The sequence below is a fragment of the Oxyura jamaicensis genome, chromosome 1 (genome assembly GCF_011077185.1).
Source record: "Oxyura jamaicensis isolate SHBP4307 breed ruddy duck chromosome 1, BPBGC_Ojam_1.0, whole genome shotgun sequence".
NCBI lineage: Eukaryota > Metazoa > Chordata > Aves > Anseriformes > Anatidae > Oxyura > Oxyura jamaicensis.
In genome coordinates this window covers 32,651,299-32,679,023 of record NC_048893.1, presented here as the reverse complement: position 1 = coordinate 32,679,023, position 27,725 = coordinate 32,651,299, and the positions used below count along the sequence as shown (strand labels likewise).

The window sequence follows — 27,725 nt, the reverse complement described above, 5'->3', positions numbered from 1 at the left end:
TTTTTTTTTTTTTTTTTTTTTTTTTTTTTTTTTTTTTTTTTTTTTTTTTTTTTTCATTTGGTATTTATTCATTTTCATTTGGCTAAGTAGTGATGCTATGGTTTTTTTGAACCTATGCTTTGTTAAGTTGACCAGTTAATTAGGATAAATAAATAAATACATTTTTAATTTCAAGAAACTGGTGGAGAAATTGGGGAAAATCTGTAAGACAGGAAAAAAAAAATGAGGATTTAAGGAAAATAACTTGTTAGAACTGTGTCTAATGTAGAGAAGAAAGGATTAAGATGCACTGTAACAGTTCATAAGTACGTAAAAAGTATCTGCAAAAAGGGAAGACGTGCACTGGTTCTCTATGTACATGATAGATCAAGTTTTACTCCCCACTGTGGGCATTCAGATGTTAAGATACACTTGCCACTAGCAGTGATTTTGATGCACTGGATCTGTTCCACTCAGACAGGTTTATGAAACCATCAGATCCAGAAAAAAATGTGGAACAGAATGAACAAATATCTGTTGGCTGCTCAGGTCTCATTCATCCTGTCTTGATGTGCCTTCTCCTTGTCATACTCACAATGCTTTCTAATGTACCACTAAGATTCTACTTTTTGAGATTCCTGAATACTTGTATAAAAATAGGCAGGTTTGTTCTCAGGGTCTTACAGAAAACTAGGATAACTCGGAAAACAATATGTCCTAAGATGGAGATCAGCAGTTGGGTCTGTACAGCAGTTCTCCTGTGGAGTCTGAAAGTTGTCCACACCTTGATTCAGCATCTGCTCTTGGAGAACCAAGTGCAAAGGCTAGGAATATAATGTTAATTAATGACCATTGGGCAGAAGGTATTGGACTTTCTTCTGCTAACAGATTACTAAAAACACTTAGCAATAAAATAAATAAATAAATAAATAAATAAAATTAGTTTTTGTTTTGGTTTGGTTTTGGTTTTGTTTTGATGGATCTTTACACTGAGATGATGAAATATGATATAAAATAAGTTTTTTGGTATGCCACTAGATGGCAAACTAACAGTGTGATACACATCAGACTTGTTATCACATAAATCTCTGCTTAGGCATATTGTAAAAAACGCAGGCTATCTGTATGCAAATAAACAGTGGCTTTATGTGGTGCACACTAACAGCAAACAAATAATATTTCAGCTTTTATGTTTCAAATTAATTTGTGACTTCCCAAGGTTGGACAATGCGGATCTTGCTGGAATCACAAAGGTCTCTACAGCAAATGCTTTACACAGCCTTTCCTTCTCCTGCCTACAGCACAGCCATGCACCTCAGGGCTGAGCAGGATGAAATGTCAGACAGCTCCATGGTGGGCTTCATCTGGAAACATGGGGGGCAGTTCAAATAAAATTATCCCAAGGCTGTTGAAAAGGCACTGTGACGTGGTACAGAGATGTAAGGAAGTACCCAGAGGAATGCTGTCAGACTATTTTGTACAATCAAAGAATCATAGAAGGTTTGGGTTGGAAGGGACCTTGAAGACCATTCAGTTCCAACTCCCTGCCATGGGCAGGGACACCTCCCACCAGACCAGGTTGCCCAAAGCCCCATCCAGCCTGGCCTTGAGCACCTCCAGGGATGGGGCATCCCCAGCTGCTCTGGGCAGCCTGTGCCAGGGCCTCACCACCCTCACAATAAATAATTTCTTCCTTATATCTAATCTAAATCTTCCCTCTTTTGGTTTAAAGCCATTACTGCTTGTCCTATCACTACACTCCCTGACAAAGAGTCCCTCCCAAGCTTTCCTGTAGGTCCCCTTAAGGCACTGGAAGGCCACTGCAAGGTCTCCCAGGAGCCTTCTCTTCTGCAGGCTGAACAACCCCAACTCCCTCAGCCTGTCTTCACAGGAGAGGTGCTCCAGCCCTCTGGTCATCCTCACACCCCTCCCCTCCATTCACTCCATTGGGTCCATGTCCTTTTTTTCTGGGAGCCCCAGAACTGAATGCAGTACCCCAGGTTGGGTCTCATGAGAGCAGAGCAGAGGGGGAGAATCACCTCCCTCAGCCTGCTGGCCACGCTGCTTTTGGTGCAGCATGTATCCCATGCATCCATTTTATAGGGACCTCATCAATAATATAAGCATAATAAGCATAAGCATAAGCTTCACGGAATTTGAGCAGCCAACACAGCATTGACTCAGAATAAACATTCATCCTTTAGATAGCATCCTGCATGTACAAACATTTATTTCCAATATAACAGCCCAGGGAACTATGAAACTGTGGGGAAGCTGCAAGGGTAAAGCTGTTATTTAACATTTCATTTCCTTTCCACCATACTCCAGCGACCACTTTCAACAAAACCCACTGGAGAGTTATTTAAGCTGGGTAAAAAGTATTTTGCAGTAACTCCAGGAAGGTATCTTCTCTGTCCCTCTGTTCAGGACCATCGCACAGCAGGTCCAGAGGGGCCACTGTCCCACATGTCTTTGGGAGCAGTGGCAGCTACGTGGACAGACATAGCAGGTTTCACAGGCTGCTGCTGCTAAAGCTGCTGCTACAGCTGCATCCTGGGGAGGTCTGCAGGGGCAGAGCAATTGGGAACACTCCAGTGAAGACAAGAGAAAGGCACCAAAATGGCTCCCAACAGCTCCTTGTCATTGCACCCATTGCTGAAATTATGTCAGCTCAGGGTGTAGTTGCTAACAGCTGTTTTTCCAGCTCAGAACATCTCTAAATTACAGATTAAGCACAGGGAATGCAAAATGCTCAATAAATAAACTAAAAACTGTGGAATGTTGGGAAGAGGAAATGTGCTCACTCAAGCCCAAATGCAACCACATAGTGACTCAAGGATGAAACAGGAGTGGATGCTTGGAGAGAAGCAAGTTGCTTTACTTGCTGGTAAATATGTAGTTTTTTTTCAGGTGGTTTATATCAGGAGGATAAGATGACAATGGAAACAGATATTTCCTTGGACATAAGTGACAATTTGCAAACTATCGATAAATCTGGAAAATTCATGCCACAGTTTCCAGCCTGTTTTTTTCCATAACTACCAGGCCCAAATATCTCCCAAGTGCTCTTAAGGCCATAGCTATGAACAAACCCATTTGGGCCCTCTGCCTGATTCTGAATCACAGACGGAGTGGTTATTCTTCAACTCTTATTTTAATTATAAGCTTTCACAGGAACCCCAGTGCCAACATATCCCAGCATCTGTCTGACCTTTTGAATTGTGTTGCTTCTAGGTGCTAATTTTCATTATTTCAGCTATCACTGAACTTAACCAAGCCCTCTCTTTGCATTAGAGGTTTTCAGTGGGGCTTCTGTTTGTCTTGGACAAAAGAAATCTACCTCCAGTGTTCAGAAACTGCCCTATGGCTTTTTTCATAATGGCAAGAATCTAAAATATTCTACTGTTGTTGTTGATATTGTTATTATTATTCTTGGAAGTGGTTATTTCTGTTTCCATTTTATTCACATCTGGAGGATTAAGGCAGAACCAATAGACATGTACACAAGTTTTTGGGTATACACTTTCTTTTGTAATGCAAAAAAAAAAAAAAAAAACATTTTTACAATTTTTTGGGCTGCTGGAGAACTGCTCAGAAGTAAGCCACAGCATTTGCTTGCATTGCATTTTTTTCTGCTTAGCCTGTGTATTTGAGTATTAATTTATCAAGACTAGGTGTTATACTGCAAAACAAATGCCTTTGTATGAACTAGACCTTCTATTATGTTTAGTAAGTACCTAAAGAATTGAACTAGGAGATACTGGGGATTGCAGGCTGTTGAGGGCAGCTTCCACTGCCTATTTTATCTAAGCCTAATTTTTGGAAAGCTGAAAGGCATGGGGGTACCTTGGGCCACAGGCAGAGGTTAGGTCAACCTCCTCCTCCAGTCAGAAGATGCAGTGGCTGCTGCAGTCTTTCCTCTCTCCATTTTGCTCCCAGTCTCAGCCCTTGTTTTGCTCCTGCCCCTTCCTTTTCAATAACAGAAGCAACCTAGACCCTGTCAGGCTCTTGTACCCCACCCTTGAGGCAGTAAAATCATTATTTTAGATATTTTTCAGAAGCCATTAAAATTGTCACATACACACAAATACCAGACTACATTAGCTGAGCTTCAGTTACATTTCTGAAAGCAATTTGATTATAACAGCTTTAAAAGACAGGACAGCCTGCAATTAGAAGAGGGTTTTTCCTAGTAATTACATTAACCTTTAGTTGAATGTTACTCAGCGCATCATGATGTTATTTTTATGGTCCCCTACCAATGTATCCCTCTGCAGGATTTTGAACCTGTCTTGGTCAGTGGAAAATTCCACGTCCTTGCATAAATCCTACAAGTGCCTTGCTTTGTTGAGTGCCACCCTGCATTGTGCCTGGTGAGGATTTACAAACAATGGCCTTCCTAGCTGGAAGGAATCCAGCCCTGTTAGTAGAATTTTCAGTCATTCTTTCTCTGTGCAATGAATGAAGAATGAAAAATGCAGCTATTCACAGAAGCAGTTTTGTGAGATAGTAATGGCTCAAGTACTAATGTAACACAATTTGTCACACGCTATCCTCTGTGCATTGTTATTTTCCATGGAGTTTGCTTGTCTTCATGTTTTCCAAGCTCAAAATTATATATAGGACTCAACGGAGCTCTAGAAATGTACAGAGAAAGTGGGTCCATGACTATAGTACAAAACAATTGAGCTGGATAAATATGCAAACATTCCTCATAAAAATCCAATGAAGAGATTAGCTGCACAAATACACAAAAGTTCATGAAAGGTGGTCTGGCACTACGGATTCTTCTTTTACTCATTTAATCTGCTTAAGTTTATTCCATGTAATTGTAACCTACAATGTAGTAAAAACACTGACTTCGTTCATGTAATAGTAGAAACTTCATGAGTGCAATTGTGATAACAGAATAAGACCTTGGAAAAAGCCAAGTGGATAAAACATGAGAAAAATAATTTTCATTAAAAAAAAAAAAAAAAAAAAGTCTAGTTTTGCCCAGTTTTCCTTCAGAGCTCTTAAATTGATGGCCCTCATGCAGGTCTGTGGGTAAGGAGAAAGAAATTATTACTTGAAATAGACATGTAAGGTTGGGAGTAGCCCTTGGTGGCTCAGGTCACCCCAGTCTGGGGTCATTCTTTGATGTATCTGTCTCAGTTTCTAGCCAGCTAACTGGGCATATGTCTTTCTTTCTCCCAGCCTGTTTTTGTGTTCAAATCATGATATCATTGGGGCAGTAGGTTAGCTTGCTGTGGACCTCTGGGTCTGCATTTGGCAGGATTTCCGGACTCAAAAATACAGCATGCAGATGCTTACATGCCCAAGAATCACACCAGTGAAGATCAGAATAATGAGCAAGTAGACTAGGCAGCTCTGGAGTGCTCAGCTCTCCTATATTCAACTTCTACACTAAGATTCATGAACTGTGATTAGCATGATTAGATGTGAATAATTAGATGAACTGCGTCTTAGAAGTACTTAATCATGTTTTAATGACTATAAAAGGATAATTAACTCACTTATAGTTATCTTTATCATGGATATGTACGTTGAATAACATGTGTCCCATGCAGGATGTCCCATCCTCCAGTAACTTCTGGAACCCAGCTACCCCTGGAATGTAGGAAAACTTGCAACCCAGTACAAAAATCTCAAGTTATTCAATGTCTTTTCAATTTTTTTTTATTTTTATTTTTTTGACATTAATGAGTCAAAAACTCATAGTCTTCTCTTTCAAACTTGTAATGAGCTCAATACTCTACAAATTTAAAGCTTAAATATGTCTGTTTCCACTCCTCCTGTGTAGACACACTCCTTGAGATGTAAAGAACATTATTCTGCCATACTTTTGGAGAAAAGAAAGATCATTCTGTGCTGTAATGCTGACATGATACAGGAGTGGAAAGCTGTGGGGGTTTCCCACACTGCACTACACCTGGAACATAGGATGAGAGTTTCCATCTGGAACAATTCCTATCTTCCACCTTCCTGCAAACTGATTATTTTCTCCACCAGATTGGATACATACAAAGTTTTCTGAGGTTAATTTTAGCTCCAAAGGAAAGTCCTTCCAGAGCCAACACAGGGAGTTAAACTTCTACAGAGGCCAAATCAAAATTTCTAATGGCTGTCCCTTTTGAATCTCTAAATTGGGCTTGCCCAGACCATAGATGGAGCATAAAGAGAATGGCTTCATGAGGCTTAAGGTGATATCTCATGTCTATGAAAATTTGAAATAGGAGCAGTCTTTGTGCTATTTATCAGCATTATGCTTATCAGACCAGAGCTTTGGACCTCTTAAGCACTAAACTTACCTGTTGTCAAAGTGAAAATAGCAGCAGGGTGAGTTCCATCCATAGCTGTGAACAGACCCAATACAAGCAGTAACTTCTTGAATATGAACCCCTAAATATTCAATTCATAAAGAAATGGTATTCACTATGGTAAACCACAATGAGCTCTTCTTGAATTCCCAGAAAGGCTTAACCATTTTGGAAAGGTTTTGGTGAACATTGTGCATTTCTTAATACAGTACTGAATCAGATCCTTTTAAAATGTTAAAAATGACCCCAAATTGGCTGAAAAGTAGATAAGATAGTTAAAGTATCCTCATTTCTCGTTAACTTTTTCTTAGAAGAACGCACTTTAATTCACAGCACTTAGAGTAAAATCTGGAAACTTCCAAAGCAAATAATAACTAGGTAGTCCCAGATAAAGCTAAGCTTCCATAGGACATCTGGCTCCCCCAGATTTTTTTCATGTTCTTTCTCCAGAATTTCAATTCTCCAGAATTTGGGAGAGCAGTCTATCTTTATATGAAAATGGCAAATCACCCAAAGCTATATCACAGAAAGCCTTCAAAAGGCCATAATGTTTGCAGAATTTATATACAACACTTTAAGATATATGCTATTACATCAATATTCATTGCAAAACTGGAGACATGGTGTTCTGGTATCCTTTCCATTTCTACAAAAGTTTTACCAAGACTGTAAGGAATATTGAACTTCATAGTCTATACATAATACCATACATAAATAAGATCAAAGCTAGAAAGGGCATCCATGGGATAAATTTTGGCTTGACAGGATAACAGCAAAGTTCTTTTCAGATAATCCTGGCCAATAATAATAAATCTTCACATAAAGTTAATACGAGGTCTTTTCTTGTCCTTCCCTTTGTCTTTTATAGAAGCAACAAAATATCAAGTTCTAACTCTCCTAACACTTCCTGGGCTAAAAGGAGTTCTAACATAAATGCTTCTCTCTTCTTCATACTCTATTTTTATTCACATTTGTATTTTTATATTTCAAAATAGTTTAGAAGTAGTCTTCAGCATTAGAGATTCACCCAAAGCTGTTTACATAAAAAGAAAAAAAAAAAAAAGAAAAAAAGAAAAAAAAAAAAAGCACAATTTGTAGTCAATTCATTACTCAGAAAATTTGCATCAGGATCATAAAAATACATGCCATTATCCCACTAAACACCTATCGTTCCTACTTGCTAAAGTCATACCAGAGAGCACTAAAATCTTACAGCCTTGTTTAAAATACACCTTCACTATTCTCTCTGTTTGATCTTCAGAGATTCAAATCTGTTATTCAAAATCCAATCACCATCTGATATGACTAAGAAAGACAAAGTAAAAGTATTCTCTAAAATTTTCCAAACTTTCTAACAGATCCACATTAGTTGGAAAACTCTCTCGTGTTTTATTTTGTTTTGTTTTTCAAATTATTGAACTACACTACTAAAACAGTTGCTTTGAAATAAATTATGGGAACTCTTAATGCTCATGGAAATAAATGCTTATTTGATTGACAGTAGATTTTTAAACACACTTACTGACTTCCTGCTGCACACATCACACAACCCTTATATACTTGTGATGGGTCTCCACTGCTTTTGTTTGGTGTGACTTTGTTCATGTGCAACCACATCTGTCTCTGTATTTCTTCAAGAGCCTGCTTAGATGTCTCCATGTGCAAGATCAGAGACTTAAATTCAGTCTTGCAACTCCTTGCCGTTTCAGTGCCAAATCTGCCTGGCTGCCTTGGAGCATAGGGAAGCCAAAACCACTACTGGTTCTGTCTGGTCACACCAACATAAGTGTAGCCTCATCTGTGTGGAAAAAACATTAATCCCCCCCCCAAAAAAAAAAAAAATCTGTAAAAAGCAAAACATGAGTGATTTTTTCCCCAAGATAGATATTATTCAGTGCTATCATCTCCAGTGTCCACTAAAAATAAAGATTATATTTTGCTTTGCTTAGCTAGATACTTAACATTAATATCTTTCTCAGATTAAAACCGAAGTCTTTATAAGTACAGTGGCAACCTCAGTGAAACATACCTCCTAAGTTTTTCAACAAAGCCAAAATTTACAACTGAAACTGAAAATTTTCAAAGATTACTAAAATTTGTGATATTTTTGAAGATTTTTTACAGTTTAAAGAAAAAAAAAAAAAGTATTTTTTCAGCCAAAAAATGATAATAATTGTAGTGATCTTCATAAAGGAACAATGAAAATCCAGAAAGCATAGCAAAAAAAATTAGCAGGGACCAACTTTGAAGAGGTCCTTAACTACCACTAAGAAGTTAGTTTAAAAAGTTATTTTGCTGTTTCATGCTGAGGCTTACTTATAGCCTAGTTCTTGATAAGAAATACCAAAGTTCTCCCAGTTTTGTCCACTTTTGCTACCAATCATGTTTATGTGTGTGATCACTGTTGATACAGTCCAAGGCAAGCATTGTGCATATCTTGATGGACTAGAAAAGAAGGAATGTATCATGAGGACCCCAGAGGACCCCAGGGACCTCAGAGCAAGAAATGTGGCCGTGGAGAGAAGGGCTGAAGAGCTTTTATGTAGATTCTCAGTGGCGGAAACATAACCAGTGCAACTGCCAAGTTACAACAGCCCACACAAGCACATACTAAATGGATCCCACTCTTTTCATTCTACTGCAAACAATTATTTGTTTTCTCTTTATCTGTATTTTTATCTCCACCCTAGCACTCATTCAGTTCTTTATAGAAAGACAATCCTTGGATAGGATTCAGATTAAAGCCTTTTTTTTTTTTTTTTTTTCCTAGACAAAGCCTTTTTATAATTATGCAGGCATTACACAAGATCACTTTTTTTTACATTTTCACTCGTCTCTTTTTTTTTGTATAATTAGGCATTATAAATAATTCATCTTGTATAATATCTGAACTTCAGACAAAATCTGAGTGTATAACTCTCCAGCACCCAAAATAGGGAGCAGGATGCTGCCATCACTAGTGGAAAATCAGACCACAATTGGATTCTAAACGCTTATGCCAGATTAATTAAAATTTGTGGGATTTACTTATGCCCACCAGTGACATCATTTTTTACCTTCTTTATTTTTAAAATCCCATAGGGCTAGATTTTTCTCTCATGGTAGTTAGTCTCTGAAAATCCAAATCAGTTATAGAACCTCCCATTACACTACACACTGTGGCCACACCAAGTGGAAAGAGCCAAACTTGCCCCAGTAAGCTCAGTTAACGAGGAGAAAGAATAGCATACAAAACAGTAGATGAGGCTAGGAGTAAGTACCAAAATGCCAAGTAACTGTCCTACAGCCCTGCTTTTCTCTGTATTACCTTTACGATCAAGTGAGCTGCTCCTGAAAAGGCACACACATAACACATGCACCAAACTGCACTGCAACAGTGACCACCATTTAAAAATCCTTGGTAGTGGTGAAAGACAAGGGTAGTTTACCATTCATTGATACAGCATATGTACCATCACCTTTACTTGTTTTTGCTCTAGGCCATACAGGTTGAGGTAAACAAAATTCTCTCCTGTCCAGTTTCTGTCCTTTCATCGTGGAAGAGTTTCACATGAGTAACTAGTGAATAATTCTTTCAGCTTGGAAATTTTGTGGAAATTGGATACTTGTTGGAAGTTTTGTACCGTGCACACCTACTCATCTTCTGTTTTCTCTGCAGCAGAGTGGCTTTCGATAAATAATCAACACTTTTCTGAAGCTCCCGAGTAAGATGGTCAGTCAGATAAAAGCAGGTAAAGAGAGATTAACCATTTTTAATTTGGATGATTTGAAGTTTGCAGATTTTCACTGCTGCGGTGGTTTTACCCTGCTGGGCAACTAAACTGTACCACAACCACTCTCTCACTCCCTCTCCTCAAAGGAAAAAAGGGAGAAAATACAATGGAAAGGGCTCAAGTGACTCAACTATTATCGTCATGGGCAAAACAGACTCAGCAGAGGGAGATGAATGCAATTTATTGCCTATCACTAGCAGAGTAGAGCAGTGAGAAATTAAGAAGTTCCCCTGTGGCCTGTGGAGATAGTCTCCCCTGTGGCAGTGTGGAGATCTGCTCCATGTGGGACCCATGGGCTGCAGGGGGACAGCCTGCTCCACCAGGGGCCTCTCTCTACAGGCCGCAGGGGAACTGCTGCTGTGTGCCTGGAGCACCTCCTGCCCTCCGTCTACACTGACCTTGGGGTGGTTCTATCACATTTTCTCACTCCCAGCTGCTGTTGTGCAGAAGGTTTGTCTGTTTGTTTGTTTCTTTGTTTTTCTTTCTTCAATCCACTCTCCCAGAGGCCCAACCAGCATTACTCATGGATCATCTCCGGGTAGCAGCGGGTCCCTTTTGGATCTGGCTGGAGCTAGCTCTGATCTGACATGGGGCAACTTCTGGGCTCTGCTCATGGAGGCCACCCCTGCAGCCCAGCCTGATCCCAAAACCTTGCTACATAAACCCAATACAACTGCCCACCTTTGAATAGTTAGAAACTGAGTTTACTCCATCATATGTGATTACATTCCTGGTTTAGGTGTCCGTATGGAATGATATAGTAAACATCTATAGTGAGTTTATTTGATCTTGCTGCCCTTTCTCTATCTGATGGTAGTAAAGGAGACAAAATTGTCCAAAATATGTAATTATGACAAAGATACATCCCAGCAATGTCTTTTTTTTTTTTTTTTTTTTTTTTTTTTTTTTTCTGGTCGCATAGCCTATTGCATGTTACAATGACAGCAGGAAAGAAAAGCAAGAGAAGAACCCAAAACCCACCTCTGTGCCCTATGTGACCCCCTACTCTGGGGCTGCTGTCCAGTAGCTTGGAATACAACACTAGCCTAACAGCCAAAGTACTAGTGAATGGTAGCACTCAGCAACTACATTTTTTGAAACACCACTGTCGTTTTTTTTGTTTGCTTTTTTTTGTTTGTTTGTTTTTTAAAGGCAGGAAAACGTTTTTCTATAACATGAAATACAGCTGTTTTGTTTTGTTTTGTTTTAATATATATATACCATTTTCTTCTAATGGCTTTGCACATGTATAAACTAGGTAATTCATGTGCTTCTGAGAATATCCCAGCTCTTTTTTAAGTTATCTGTTTATTAAATGGTATGTGAATGTCTCAGAAGTATTGAAGTTCAAAAGACAGATTAGAAAAAGCACCAGTTTCTGAAACTGAGTTTTCAGTTCATTGTAAACTCATAGCTGTAAGATACTTTTAACAATTTCACTTAAAAGACATTTTAAGTGAAAGACTAGTCCAACTAGGTGACAGCATGTCTCTTCATGTAGTTATTAAATTAAGGCCACAAGGAACTGTTAGATATGCAGAAAATAACAACTTACCTTTAAAAAAGCCATTTTCCCCAGAAAACCGTCTAGTCCTAAAGGTAACACTAGATGAAGAACCCACCTTTTCTTATGGCAGATTGACCCCAACAGTCATCAACAATATAAATATATGTCTGCCAATGAAGATTCTTACAGAGTACAGGTAGAAACTTTTTTCCCCACAAAGATGTCATTGGAACAGTTTGCCCAGGGTGGTTGTGCTCTTTGTCCGTAGAGATTTTCAAGACCTGATAAGATAAAACCCTCAGCAAGCTGGTCAGAGCTCAGAGGTGACCCTGCTTTGAGAAGAAATTTGAATTAGTGGCCTTTTGAGGTCCCTTCCAGCCTAAATTATCATGCAATCTTCCAACACTATAATCCTAACATTAATTTGCCTGTCTCCAGATTCCAGGCACCAGTCTTAATGAGGCCATTCTGAGCTGCCAGGCTTAGCTCTGCTGAATTATCTCTGCTGGAACTCTCAGTCCCTTGTCCCTAAGGAACTAGAAAGCAAGGCACAACAGAGCTTTTATTTTCCCTTCTCTGAGGCTTGAGGATCTGGCAAATCCATACCCAAGGATTTTTCTACTCCTGGCTCTGCAGCTGAGATTTCCAGGCTCCTAAAATATTAACATACTTTAAAATACTTTAACATACAGTATTAACATACTTCTTAATATTTTTAAGAAGACAAGAAGGCTGAGAAAAGGTAAATAAGTCTAGTCTGTTCAATGTCGTTATTCATGCTACCTGTGAAGTATATGACTTGAAGTGACCAAGCTCTTTAATCATTTGAGCATGATACAGATCTCCATTTGAATGAAAAAACTCAGTTGTTTGAACTTTGGGGCATATAATAATTACTTTCATAATGAAGGGGTTTTTCAATGTGTTGAGATTAGTTTGGAGAGAAATTGCTTCTGTTCACATTTTTTATGTAGTTTGCCTTTAGTCTTGGAATAAGATATTAAAGATATCTCCCAGCATGGTCAGAAAGCTTCACTAAAGAAATGTGAGAAAAAATGAGATTTTACTGAAAATGCATACTGTAGTTAATACTTTGTACTACTTCATTTATTGCTCTGTTAATTTTTGCAGTTTCTGCTGACAATTCAATAAAGCATTCCATGCAGGTATTACAAGGCACAGATTTTTAGTATTCAGTTTTACATTCCAGTCATGGAGAAGCAAGTAGAAACTGCTGTACATTATCCAGGATGAGATCAGAAGTGCCATAGAAACAGGACACACATAGATTTGCCAGAAAGTATATTTTTTACTGGATCAAAAAGTGATCAGGAAAACACCTAAGTTATGTAAGCATGAATCAGAATTAATTCACTTCCTAATTCAGTGGTTTGACCCATCATTTAAAAAAAAAAAAAAAAAAAGTCATTATATTGGAAGCTTTGTCACCCATCAATGATATTTTAGCCTCAAGATCATAGTTCTGATGTCACCCCTATGTTTACCTGACCATATATATCTTCTTTCAATAAGCAGTGAGTTTCTCCTAGGTCAGAATGACATTTCTTCTTCCTGTTCTTCACTTGTAGATTTACAATGTGCAAAAGACAAGAAAAAGATTTGAGGGAAAAGAGTTGGAATATGACTATTATCTAGGTGCAAGATTCTGACTTTAGTCTTTCACCATCTCTTCAAATGCTTTGCAGGATACAGCAGACAAACTGGATTTCATATAGGAAATGCTAATCATTGTCAAACCAGAGAGAAAATATAACCATTTTTGCTTTCATTCAGTGAGTTACCATGGATATCCCTGGAAAACTTTGTGCTTCGTAGCACTACTACACCATTGACACCACAATTCAATTAGGAAATGATATCAGAAGAATAGGTACCCTGGGCATGCCACCTAACAACTAAACCCTACACCATCTACTCCCCATAAAATAAAATAAAATAAAATAAAATAAAATAAAATAAAATAAAATAAAATAAAAATATAAAATAAAATAAAATAAAATAAAAATTAATAGCTTGCCCCTAATATGGTAAAAAGATCAATGATGTAAACGAGAAAATAATCTTCACTGTGTAGTGAATCAGAACACAGTTTGGTCATGTTAATTCCTAAAGGGTTGGACTTTTAGATAAGATATAAAACAAACAAAAAAGACAGTGGTTAAACCAGGAGCAAGAATTATGTTTCATTTATCCTTCCTTTATATTTCTAAATGGCAACTTTAGCGTTTCATCTTTTTCTAGAACTGAAGGCTACAGCACCTTGAATTGGTTTTGCTCCCTTTCTCCTGATGAGCGAAGTACCTTGCTTGTCAGAATTTTCAGTGTTTCTTCAAAATCCTACTTTTTCAATCTATTCCATCAGTATTGTTAACACAGGAGAGATGGTTTTGGCAGCAATCTTAATTAAAAAAAAAAAAATCAAGAAAACAGGTTTATTCACAGAGCTTTGCCATTAATCAGACTCCTGAAGAAAAAAAAAAAAATGAACAAACAATAAACAGTAACTGTTGTGCTCTAGTGGATTTATTCCTGAGGCTGGTAGAGTACCACACATGGCAAGGTACATACCCTAGGTAAGGTGACAGGTAGGAGGCAACATCCTCCCTGGATTATATGAAGTCTGGCTGTGACAATCAGATTTTATAATTTTTGCAAAGTGGGTAGTAAGTGTTGATCTGGAATATGTCCTCTTAATCAGGTATGACTGCTTTATCTGAAAAACTTTACAAGGCTCTACAGATATGGTCACAAGAACCATCAAAGATCTCAGACCCAATTTTTACTTTCCCTGCCTACCACTACTATCACAAAAGGGACAAAAAATGGCACAGAAAATGTCCAGGAACACAGCAAAATAATGGGCAGCCTCAGAACCAGTTTCAACACCCTGCCGTGGCTGGGAGTTTCCAGTTCAGACCACAGGATTCCAGGCTTCTGAGCAAAAAATGAGGAACTGAAAACTCACCTGTAAAGTGGCTACTAAATTAAACAAGACCTAAAAATAAATTTTCTGTATGATATATTTTGAGGTCCTCTGGATGAAGCTAAAGAATATTCATAGGGTATGAGAGAGATGATCTAAGAAATAATTGTTTTGTTTTTGTTGTTGTTGTTGTTTTTTTAATAAAATCAACTACAGCTTCATACATGGGGAAATCAAAGCTGTGCAGTGTGGAAGTGTAAAAGATTTTGAACTTGACACTCAGCATAGGGTTTTTGTGAGAATAAAAATAAATAAATAAATACAAATAAAAACGTCCAAATCAGGTTTAAGAACTGTTATTCAAGGAAATGTGGTCTAAAAAGTAGAGACTGGTTAGCACAGGTAACAAGAAGTTAAATCTGAGAGGGAATTAAGATGGTGGGGGTCACTGTTTCCAAAATTCAGACCAACAATTCAGTGAGTTAGCACCCCTGATGAACAAATTTCTTTAGTAGGTGGTTCTGCTCTTCCCTGTGTCTCTGGTATTGTGGTGATCGGTGCAAAGGCTGCATGGCTGCTCAGCTATTGTGTCGTGCTCAGTATTCCCCTCCTCCAAACTGGGAACAAGGCAGAGGACAAGGCAGGGCCACGATGGTCTATTTTCACAGATTCAGGATTTCCAGAGGGAACACAGCAAAGTAATGTCTCTCAGTGATCTTACGCAGCCTTTTCTTCCCAAAAATATTGTGTAATGATGACTCCAGCAAAAATGAAGGTTACAGCAAATCAAACAATTCACAGTACAAGATCTAGCTACATGACCTCATACTTCTCATCTTTCTTACAACCAGTACGGAAACACCTTTCTTGCCTGACTGCAAGAATTAAGTTCTGTCTCCTTGAATTTACACCACATGAACTCCCTGAAACCAGTGTGGTTTCTGAGTCATCTTACGCTCTAATTGGTCTCAACCAAAAGGTAGTAGACAAGCAGAGCTAGACTGATTCATTACTCAGATTTGAAGAATGTCTGAATTAAAGCGACCAATAAAATGCTTAACTCTAATGACTGCTATTTACTCTCCTCACTCTCACCAACCATGGGAACAGGAATAAAATCTGAATACTACTTTTCAGTTTATATGAATCATGCATTCCTACAATATTCAGACTTTTTTTTTTTTTTTTCTTTTCTCTACCTGTCTCTTTGGCATACTATTGCAAAAACAGCTGTTTGGAAAGGAAGAGGGGGAAAGGGAGTTGAAAATAATGGATGAAAAGCCTTACTTTTCAAATTTGAAGATTTCATTTTCCCTACTCACAAGTTGCTCTCTGAAACCTTTATTCACCCTGAATGGTCTTAAGTAGTCATAGCTATTTCAGTGAGTCTTCAAGAAGAAATCCCTGAGTCTGCTTAGGTTTCTGAAACTGGCCCAGCATGGAAAATTCTTGTGTGGAAACTAAGTCAGTAGGCTGTATCTCATCATGTATCAATAAGCCTGGCAATTCATCTATGTTTTTACAGATCTTTCCCAGTTGTGTCATACATACCATTTAAACATTGATTTAGAGCTTCAACACAAAATTAAATCCATGGATACAAAGCAAGATCTTCACCTAAATGGTTTTTATTTTCAATATGGAATTTGAAGATGCCAAACTGTTTGTCCAGAAAGCACAGATTTAGGAAAAACACATTATTTAAATACTACCATTATTTAAAATGATGTGGTCTAAATTATATACATATATATATATATATATATTTCAGATGCTTAATCATAACAAAGGGTCATATGCATTACCTAGGAATCACCTTTAGAACTACCAGACAGAAAAACTTTGTTTATGTATCTTTAACAAGTTTATTTTAAGCCCATTCTTGGATTGCAAGATCTGGAGATATTAAGTATAGATGATGGATTTTTACATATGTTTCAATAACAATTTCATTTTAGTCATTCAAGCTACATCTATACTTGCAGTTCAGGTTGATCTTATGGCCACAAACCTCCTACATTTTAAATCCCAGACTTGTGCCCAAATACACATTTATTTCAACATTAGAATTTTCGCTGAGTTCCAAAGAATGCAATACATTTCTACCACTTACCTCTTACTCAGCATTTTTGCAGGATATCTTGCGTTCACTCATTAAGTATATAGCCTTAGCAGAAAATTTCATCCAGAGGCAAACATACAGTTCTCCATTCCTGTCTTTCAGATTGGTCACTTTCATTTTTCCACCCAATTATTAGAAAGAAAATACATCACTCTCATTTTTCTTAATAAAGGATTTGTCAATATTTGGCCAAATTTGTATAAAATCTCACTCCTTTTACTAAAGTATTTTTGGCATAATTTTTCCATTTTCAGTTGTAAAATAACTTTATTCCTACTAGACGTAATCAGTCTCTCAAGATGATTACAACGTTTGCTCAGACAGGTAAATTTTGAGTGTTCTCTTTGCATCTACACTTCCAAAAGTATAGTGTGTATTGCACGTACGCTACATTTTTAGTTCTTCATTTACTTCTTTCTCTGAACTTATCATGAGAAAATCAAAATCAAGGCAGATTTCACAGGTCTGTGAGATGAATTGTGAGAAATAATAGCTATTTAATCTTAGAATTTTGCACTTTTACCCTTCCCACAAGATTTCTTTCTTATATGATAATAAAGTAACCCAACTGTCCAACCAAAAATAAAACCCAGGGACATAGGAGATAAAGATTTTTGGCTTTTGGCTTAGAGTCATTGTGGATAAATGCCAGATGCATATAGAAGTCTGCAAAAAGGCACGAAAACAATGTAGGAGGCAGACACTGCAATGAAAATAGGGAAAGAGCAGTGAGATGTGAGGCAGACAATTCCACCACTTTGTGATCCCCATCTCCCATTTCAGAAAAAGTACTGACATTGTTCAAAAAGGTTTTCTACCTACAGACATGGACATAAGCTTTTGTCAGTGTCAGATAGGTTTGCAATTTCTTCCTATTCAATAAAATAAAGTAGATAAAACAATGGTAAAGTTGAGTAATAACCCAGATAGGTGAGCAATTCTGGTGTCTCATATCACCAAAAAAAAAAAAAAAAAAAAGAGAGAGAGAGTTTGAATATCACAGCATCAAATATAACAGAATATCTACAGCTACTCTGAAGCAAAATTTGCAGTGGCATGACTCAAGGTAAATAATTTTTTGGCAAAATATTCTGGCCAAATTTGCTTGGTGCACAGCTATGTCAGCCAAGAGAAAGAAAACACTTCAACAAGCAGGTGAAATAGTACCTTAGAACAAATACAGACATGCTCTAGGGAAATAAATAAATAAATAGAGATAGAAAGACAGAAAATATATATATACTATATATATATATATATATATAGTATTTTATGCAACAGGTAACTCCTTAAGGTTTTACTGGATGTGTAGGACAAAAAGAAGGTCATCCAATTGACAAAACATGGTGAAACAGCAAATTTTTTTCTGACTATCATGCTAAAAGAAACCTAGTACTTATTGTTTTAATCAGTGAAGAAATTAAAATTATTGGATTACCAGAATTAAAACTAGAAAACCTTTTTTTTACACATATTATAGATAAATTTACAGATACAAAAATGATAAAGTTTAATAACACACCCAAAGTGAAAGGGGCCAGATTGTTTTGTCATTGTTTGGAATTTTAAAACTGGAGAGCAACACCATTTTCTGCTTTATATTCTTCATATATCATCCTTATTAATAAATTATTTTTAAAGTAAGCATTAATTACTGATTAGTCATGTTTGCATGAGATCTCTTGAATGAATCTCTTGCTTGCTAATTTCTCTTTCTTCATAACTGCTATGATTTATAAAAATTTTGATTACCTGCTTCTTGTACATTTTTTTCCTCATGATTATAAATTTACCTTAATACAAAACTTGTCTCAACCATAATGTGACAATGTGCCCCACCCTACATAAGTAACTACAAGAGACAACAAATATGATTTCTTTAGTTAAAATGATTTATGGATGTGGATATCCTTCATCTGGAAGTTGTCATAACACTGCACATTAGGCTGGCAGTTCTGAGATATCAGAGTAACAATCTTTCAACTATGTCAAAACCAAACTGTAAATTGAACCTTAATTAAGAACTAGCTAAAAATTTCCATTTACTTTTGGAATTTTTGAAATGTTATCAAATTAAAAATTCAGCACTTGTTCAAATATTTACGTTCTATTTAAAACATATTTATAAAAAGTATAAAATTTAAAAGAAAAATCTTCATTACAAGTCTACAGAAAGTTTTGTTTCTGAAATTCAGCATGTTCATTTTAGATGTATATTTTATTATTCAAGATGTATTTAGATGTATATTTTAATATTCTAAACCATTCTAATAAAACAAATTAAAATCGGTTTTAAAAGTGCACAGATTTAAAGGGCAACGGAAAAGAAAATTCAGGTTAATTTTTCTGCTATCAGAACATTTAATGATATTCAGATACTGTTTAACACTGGAAGAAAAAAATGTCTTTCCAAATGTTTTAGAGTTAGTGAGAAAATAACTTGCTTATATTAACTTGTTGAAATGCAAAGTCAGTAAGTCTACTTGCAAGAGAAAATTGTCATTTATGGAGCAAAATTTGATGATTAAGCCTATATATTAGACACCATCCTAAACTATCATTTCATTACAGTTCCCCTAAAAATAATAAATAAATAAATAAATAAATAAATCGAGTTTGTCAGCATTCCAATACAAGAGCTCCATAGAGAAAACAAGCAAGGCACTGAATGACGTAGCACCTCCACACATTACAGTGTTTAAACAGACAAGTTCATGAATGTATGAGACCACAGGAAGAAAAACCAACCAAACAAAAAAATGTACTAATCAAAAAAGACCTATTGAGAAGTGAACATAAACCAACTTACTCATTCTGTGTCTGACCACTCTTGTCTGACTTCATCTGTACTTCCACGTTCTCCACATCTGTCTGATTAGGTGTTCCACAAGGGTAATTGAAAAGGAAACACATTAAGCTTAACTACATTAAAATATCATGTCATATTGAATTTAACATTGGAGCAGTGGAAGATATATTTAATATAGTAATATTAATAAAGTAATATTAAATATATCTTCCACTGCTCCAATATAAAAATTTTAAAATTGGACTGTTTCAAAGGATGAGTTAATGCAAAGTTATTATCTATCTTCAAGAGGAAGAAAGTGCACTTACTTTTCAAAAATTATTTCCTCAAGACAGAGCTCTGAACTGATTTAGGTGCATGGAGTCCTTTAGTAAGATTCACTTCTAAATCTGCTAAGGACTTTGAAAATCTTCCCTTAATGTTCAGCAAACAGAATTTTAACAACCTTTCTTACTTCATTCTTCTTTAGGTCAGATTTTTTAACCTCTGTAGTCACCTCCTTGCCTTACAAGGGCTTCAAAATAAGAGCAGCCAGATTCCACTCTCTGGCCACGTGTAGTCAGCCAAGAAAATATTCAGGTCTAAGAGTCCAAGAAACAAGGCCCTTCTCTGTATTGTCCTCCCACATTAAAATAAATAAAATGAAATAAAATGAAATAAAATGAAATAAAATGAAATAAAATAAAATAAAATCTGCTGTCTGTAGAGGCCAACTCACAATTTCAAACTCTGGGTTGTCCTTCCTCAACCTTTCCCTGCCTCTTTACTACTCTTGTCTTCTGAGCAAGTCTGTAGGAAGAACAAGATGTGAATGACATTTTAATTGCTGTCTCTCACTATAAAATTTCACAGAGGAAGCAGCAGAAATGATAGTGACTGCGACAAACTAATAAGGGCTAGGACACAAGCTGCTGGCACTTCAGCTGGGGAATCTGTGAAAAATCTGTTTTATTCTGATACCATCGGCAATAAGACATTACTTTTCCTTTAGCTCTGCCTAGAAATAGCCTAAGACTTCCTGCTGCCAAATCTTTAAGCTACAGTGTGAAAAAAAATCACATAGCTAGTCAGCCAACTTCTCTCCTAAGGCAAGCGGTACACATTAACCTCAATGAGGTTTTGCATGTGAGAATTAAAGTTGTGTTTCTGCAGTGGAAAACTCCACTAACCTTGCATATTCAAAAGTGCTTGTGCAGGCATAGCAGTGGCATAACAGTGGGGGGAATGTTAAGCAGATAAGGGGACAGAGAAGGTCCCACTGTTCCAAAATAAGGAGGATGGCTAAGGAAACCAAGACAAGCAGTTGCAGAATCAGCAAAATCAATAAAATAAAATAAAATAAAATAAAATCACAGGCCCCTCCAGTCATGAGACAAGAAGGAAAAAAAAATGGGAAATGCAGAAATTAAAGGTTGGTCAAATAAAAGTGTCCATATATGGTATAGGAACAAACATTGAGTAGGTTGTGAACCTGTAGTACTCAGCCAATGAGGAAACACGGGAGGAATCACACTTTGGGTAATAGGGGATATATTATTGATACACTTCTGGTGCACACTTCTGCTTGAAGGACTCCTGCCATTGCAATCACGAATAAAAATGCTGCTTCATTGAGATACTCCCCTGAGCCTGTGTTATTGGCTGCAAATTGTTTCTCACATGCACAGGTAGGCTAACAAAGAGGGAAATGCAGGTTCTCCTACCAAATTCTTAGAAACTCCATGGTATGGCTGATGCACACACTCTTGAAAGGCCTGTAGACCCCAAGGATTTTATAACTTTATCCTCCAAGGTTCAAATCACCCCCATCCCCAAATCTGGTAAACATTCCTTAAAATGAGTCTGGAGAGTGAGAGTATATACTCCAGGATTTACTGCTCTTCTTGCTTCCAGCTACATGTTTACCTTCCTTAAGAGAGGTTATGGCTCTTTGGCTTTAATATTTCACCTCCTTTAGAGGAGATGAAGCAAAGATTCCCTTCATTTTGCTTTATTTTATCACATCTTTGATCATTTTATATTTTGTGATTAAACAAACTAATTGCAACAGACATAACATTTGATATATCTTCTCAGGAGTTTGAATTTTTTTCCATGTATTGGTTTCTATTAACAACTGTCCTCCAACCATCATCTCCTTCCAGAGTCTTAACTACTCAGATAATAAGATTATTTCAAGTCAACAGACAAGGCAATTTCTTGGAAATATTTAGGATCCACTGCACTTTATAACAATCTGTGAGAAGTAGTTCTGTGTGACAAATCTGTAAGAATTTATTGCTATTAAATTTCCTTTTTCTCTCTTTACCATATTTTGTGTTTATTATAATCACTATTGAAGACCTTTGCTAAAAAAAATACAAATCATTGCTTACAATTTTTACACTAAGTATTTATACATCCCTTGAGTCATATTGGAGTTATTCTCAATGCCTTTCTGATTAACTGTAAGATGAGCTATATAGTGGTGGTTCACAACATGACCAACCAGGCAAAACTGTTTCGAGTGATTAAGACACAACATAACAAAAAATCTTTGGAAACAAGCAAACAGAGAAACAACAACAAAAACAACAAGGCAAACAAACAAAAAAAAATAGATAAATAAATTTGAAACTCCATAAACAAGAAAAGTCTCCAATGGCTTGTTATCATATTCTTCATTTTTTCTGTGATTGATTTCTTGAAGTACAGCACATTGAAAGTGTTGGTTGTGTCCAAAATCACTGGTGATAATTCATTCTGACCCAGCCATAAATAAATCTATATGTAGAATAGTGGAGAAAACAGAGAAAAGTGGGGGGAGGCCCTGCTGCAGCTGCAGCTGCTGTGGTGCCAGCACTGGGAGAAGAGGGACTGGGTGGGGAAGGTGAAGAGGCGCCCCACATTTAGGACTGCAGGGAGCTATGCAGTGCCAGGAGAGGTCAAGAGGGCAGCAGGGCTCAGACTGGCTTCGGTCCCCATCTCCCTGTGTACCTAACACAGCCACTGGCCCAAGTCCACCTGCTAGACACATCAGCCTGCACCTCCCCAGCAAAATCCTGGTGGCCATCCAGCCAACACACCCCGCAAGCCTTCTTGACTCTGATGGGCAGTTAGGTGCCTCAGAGGGGCCAGTGGTCATGGCTGTTCATTGCAAAGGGGAGCTTGCTGTGTTGTGGGTAAATGTGGTGGCAGAAGGCAGTGAAAGAAGCTGTGTCTTCCACAAGAGGACAAGGTTTGTAAAGCTCAAAAAATAAAATAAAAAAATAAAAAATAAAAAATAAAAAAAGCAAAACTTTGCCTTTTGGAGAGGGACTAAATCCCAGCATAAAAATCCTCATACTCTCAAGATACCATCTGGACCTGTCAAAAATCTCCTAGTTGCCATACAAGAGAGCATAAAAATAGGCCCAAGGCAAGAAAAAAAAAAAAAAAAGTCCACAAGAACAGATGTTCCACAGTAAACTCTGCAAGTCTTGACAAAGAAATGTTGGAAGATGATGCAAGAATTGGAATGAATTATCAGCTTTGCAAGAGACTGCAGATGCCATTTCAACATACAGAGAAAAGACAATAAGACTGATGAAGTCTCCCTAAGGTCAGAGACTAATGGACAAGAGATTAAATTGGAAATAATAGAGGAATATGCCAATGTGCTGAAAGTAGATGAAGTGTGTATTCATTTAACATGTCCAAACCAGCATAGCACAAAGACCAGTCATTTCAACACCCAAAGATCAGTGAAAAAAATCAGGTCTTAAGAAGTGTGACTCATTAACATGCCATAGAAAAAGAAAGCACCCTGTAATTGTCTTAGGCTGGATGACAAGGTCTTATTTCCATCAAAGACAAGAGCCAGAGAAGCGTAGCAGACCAACCAGACTAGGAAAGAGCTTGAAGATGTCTTGTAGAAGGCTGCAAAGGTCTCACAAGAATAGATCTGGAAAGGTCCTGTCTATGCCTCTAAGAAAGCATCCCACAGCCTAAAGCCAAAAGGAAAGCTGCAAAGATTCCTGCTTTAATAAGCAGGAACACAGTATGAAGGGAAAGAGGAGGGAGACTTACACTCTCTTAACTGAATTGCTATCACATTTTTTGCATTATCACATATCCTTCATTGTCAAAATAAAAATAAAATAAAATTAAAACAAAGTGCAATAAATAAAATAAAAACATAAGTTTGGGCCCCTGTGATTTATACCTGTTAGTTACTTCAGGTAGCCCAAAAAGTTGACTGCTTATAGTAGCTCCTCCTGTTCTCCATGAACATTCAGGCTAATCAAATGGTATGGCAAAGGTGGTTCCTAAACCATTTCAAAGAAGGCATCCACTACCTGAGAATCTCAGCAGGACCGAACAAGTCAAAACCAGAGGCAGAGGAACAACTACTTTCTGGCTCCTGATTAAGCTTAGATCTGATTTAAATGTCAAATTTTTCAGACCATTCAGGAAGATGATTCAGGAATGTTCAATGGTATTATTCTAGGCCTTTGAGACAAAATGTGCAGTGCCCTTGGAAGTTATTCACCCCAGGAAGTCAAGAAGCAGCTGAGCAGTGTCATCACACATTTTGGACAGAAGCACCTAAATTCCGCCTAGTCACTTACTGGAATTAGGTCTGATCAAATACACAGAAAGGGAACATTTTCAGCTTTCAACAAAGACAGAAATACTGGGACAAATGATCAATGTCCATGCTTTTTCCATGCCTGATACATCAGCTTGGGTCTGATGGGTGGGTTAAGAAAACAATAGATCATACTTGTTTTCATTCAGCACCTCCTTTGGGAAACACTGTCTGCATCTCCAATGAATAGCAAGTTCAGTCTGTGGAAATTCCTCAGCCCTGTATCTATTTCCCTGCTGTTCAAATGGGGGACCTGACAGAAACAAATCTTTGGAAGGTGGAAAGGAAAATGTTGACTTTCCTGTCCTCAATTTTGTCCAAGGTCAGCCCAGAGCTGGAAGTGCACCCAGACCTAAGATCTTGAAAGGTCTCCCACATCCAAGTGTTTTGACAGATACTGTCTGTGTTTCAGACTATGGCCTGAGTTGGTTCAACTCCAGGTGTTTCACCAAAAACCACAGGATTTCTCTGTATTTATATTCTAAACAGCCCAATGTGCTAAAGTTTACATAGATGACATTTTGATCTGACTATGTATTTATACAGCAAAAAGCATGACAGATGGCTCTGAACAACTTAGGAAAAAGCTCAGGCTGATGCTTTAATGCTAAATAAATAAAACAAGAAGTTAAGTTTATACAGGTGAAAGAGGAGAGGAAAAGTTAATACAGAAAGATGAGGAAAAGTTAATACAGAAAGATGTGCATAGAGGGGCTGCTTGTCCCAAGAGCACTGGAAGGAAAAAAGTTTCCCTGGAATGGTGAAGTACCTCAGGAAAATGCATCTAGTTGGGCTGCCTCAGTCAACAGCCTGCAAGGGCTACAGGATGAAATTATCCTAAGAGCATGGGAAGTCATGGCCAGATACCTGAGACACATCACTGACACTAACAAGAGATGACCATCAAGATACTAGCACAGAAAAGAAGGGACTGCTTGAGTCAGGTGTGGAGAGACTTTGTATGTTTATTATGGGAAGCATAGCCACAAGCAAGGCTCAGGATGACAGTAACAAGTCGCACACTTCATAGGCTGGAGCTGGCTCGTGTCCTGCTGCTCTGAAACTTGAGCACACTGCATCCTGCAGCATTCTGCAGTACAGCACTTAAGTACCGCACGCAGTGCCAGCACTGCTTTTTAAAAAGAACAGCCCTAAAATGCATAACAGTGCGACACTGGTAAAATATTATCCTCGTTTTAAACACGGACTGTAGATGTCACTGTGCTATAGGAAGACATGCATTAGCAGTAATTACCCAATGCAGTACTATTAGGACGGCAGTGTATACAATCCATCCATCTGAATTTCCAGACTGCAGAGGGGCACTCTTCGTTCCTCCCATGGAAAGCGGGCGGGCCGCTGCCCAGCTGAGCCTGCAAAAGCAGTGGAGCCAGCAGGAGAGCAAACCAGACAGAGGCAGACTTCAGACACTGCAGGGGCCAGGAGCCCGCCTTCCCTTTTGGCAGCTATGCAGTGATGCTGCTGGTTAGTATCTAAAGCTCTCAACTAAAACAGGTAGCTGCTGGGGATTTAATTAATAGATATGCCATAAACAGTGCACTCTACTGGGTGCCTCAGAGAACTTACTGTCCAAGCAGCCTGATTTCACTGAACTCTGACACCAAGCAGATCAGGAAAGAAAAGATGAATTTGTGTTCTGGAGCACAGATCTAGCATAAATCTCATCTGCAGTCAGATTGATACGTAACAGCAGCTCAAAGCTCTCATACATTCAGGTGCCAGCAGCAATGAAGCCATAGTCAGTCAGGTTTGGGGTGCTGTCTCTATGCATACAGCATCCCACAAGATTTCCAGTCTGTCTTGGAGCCTCCTGCAACACTATAATTGCTCTCAGTAGGCTGTCCCAGGTCTGCCTACAGGCCCTACAAAACACCAGGTTGGGTATCCAGGGAGGACACGCACAGGAATTCCTCAAGCCAGCATCACTGTGTGCCCACTTGGAATCTCTGGAATTGCTAGAAGCTATGGGACAGTTTGCAGCCTTGAAACCTCTGCTCATCACTTACACATGCTGCTGCCGCACTCTTGTCTCCTGGATGGAACAGGGTGACCAGCTTGTGCTTGAATAATTTGTCATGTAGCTTTTGCCCCATGAATTTCTGGTGCTGGCACACAAACCTCATTTTCCTCTGGAGTCCTGCTGTGCTGAGAAAACACAATGTGGTAAAACTTCCCTCATCACATATCTTTTTAATGTTATTCTCTTCTCCCACATCTGTGTAGAAAACAGATGCCTTATTCCCTGCTGTTCTTAGTGTCATGCAGGACATCCAGGGCAACATCTCTAACAGCTGGGATGCTGCTGCTGTTTTGCAGTTCCAAATAACAGCTGGGTTCAGTTGAGCCTGTCTGTATTTACTTCACAACAGGAAAGCACAGATGCTTGGAAGGCCAGTGGACTTTAGCTGGACGTGTTTGGTGGCAGAGCTGTCAGGTGCACGCTGCAATGCATTCCTTGGGTAGAAGGCCCCAGGGCTGAAATATGGAAGAGGGGAAAAGGTAGAATGGAGTAATGGTAGTTGACGTTGGACTTGATTTCCATTGGGAACTGGTTCAGCTGAATGTGTTCAAGCACTGTAGGATGACACTTGGGCATTGTGAGTCCAGTTCTTCTCTTGTGGATGTTGATTTGGAAAAATGCATCTTCATTTTGTTTTGTACTTGCATGATAAGACAACAAGAACTAGGGGGTCAAGATCTTGTTTGCCCTAAATCAGCATTGTCAGTTTTAACCTATTTTGGTTTTCACCTGCATTCTGCCCTGTGCCAGCCCAACAGCAGCAGCCAAAAACACAGAAGAAAACACACAACAGAAGCAGAATAAACCAGTCCTGCTAATCTGCTCTTGGCACTCAGCCTGATTTAATCTAGCAGTATGTCTGTGTTGGTGTGGCTGTATGTAGTGGTAGTGCGAACAAAAGGCATTGTTATATATAGATTTGCCATCAACCTGCTTTTATGGACACTATGTTTGGGGTTTTAGTCAAATACAGAGACCTGTAGGCATTTTTAGTGTAGATTTGGTATGAGAATATTGGGAAAGCAGTAAAAAGAGAGTTTTCTATGGAAATAGAGCCTTCAGGACTTTTTTTTTGGACAACTCTACCAGTACATTTGTACCCATTTCTTAATGGCACTGCTTTGGCTGATAGTAATCTTGAATAGTTTATTAACAGTTTTCTGTCCTGCTATTGACCTGTCATAGTGTAATTGTAGTGTTGCATGTGTGGTCTCCAAAGGGTCCCACTGTGAAGGGAAAAAAAAAACAGAAGTGTCACCCATCCATCTTGATAGTAATTGTAAGCAGAAGGTTGCACAGAGTCACACAGTCTGGGTTTGTTTCCTCTGACTCATGGCTGCCTCTGGGAACTGAGCAAAGGCAGCTGCTGAGCAGTCTTTTAAGCTGCTTGGTTGCAGGTTGATGATAATTGCTATCAGAGAGCCAAGGGATACAGAGCTTTTATGCAGAGTTTATATACAATATGTTTAGTGGCCCAAGGGGGAGATTTCTGCCCGGTGATTTTCTCTCCACATCTGCTCACTTACCTCCTTTTTGCATTCTTTTTTGCATACCTATTGCTATTGCCAAGCCCTATTTCTCCTGAAAAAAAAAAAAAAAAAAAAAAAAAAAAAAAAAAAAA

General features: G+C 38.1%; 3 long non-coding RNA genes across 3 annotated transcripts in view; 1 reads left to right on the top strand and 2 right to left on the bottom strand.

Annotated features, from left to right (window-relative positions):
- The window catches only part of LOC118169879, a 25,271-nt gene extending 12,976 nt beyond the window's left edge, over window positions 1–12,295 (top strand). The window contains exon 3 of the long non-coding RNA XR_004752335.1: window positions 11,541–12,295. This is a non-coding gene — a long non-coding RNA (uncharacterized LOC118169879). The remainder of the gene's footprint in view (window positions 1–11,540) is intronic.
- On the bottom strand, window positions 7,965–14,023 carry LOC118169878. Its single transcript, XR_004752334.1, has 4 exons — window positions 13,860–14,023; window positions 13,090–13,161; window positions 11,176–11,177; window positions 7,965–8,097 (listed from the first exon to the last, which is right to left on the bottom strand). It is a non-coding gene; the product is annotated as an uncharacterized LOC118169878 (long non-coding RNA).
- Window positions 14,024–27,169: 13,146 nt separating this feature from the next.
- LOC118169875 overlaps window positions 27,170–27,725 on the bottom strand; it is a 3,596-nt gene continuing 3,040 nt past the window's right edge. Inside the window, exons 2-3 of the long non-coding RNA XR_004752333.1 lie at window positions 27,631–27,685; window positions 27,170–27,330 (exon numbers count right to left, since the gene is read on the bottom strand). This is a non-coding gene — a long non-coding RNA (uncharacterized LOC118169875). The remainder of the gene's footprint in view (window positions 27,331–27,630; window positions 27,686–27,725) is intronic.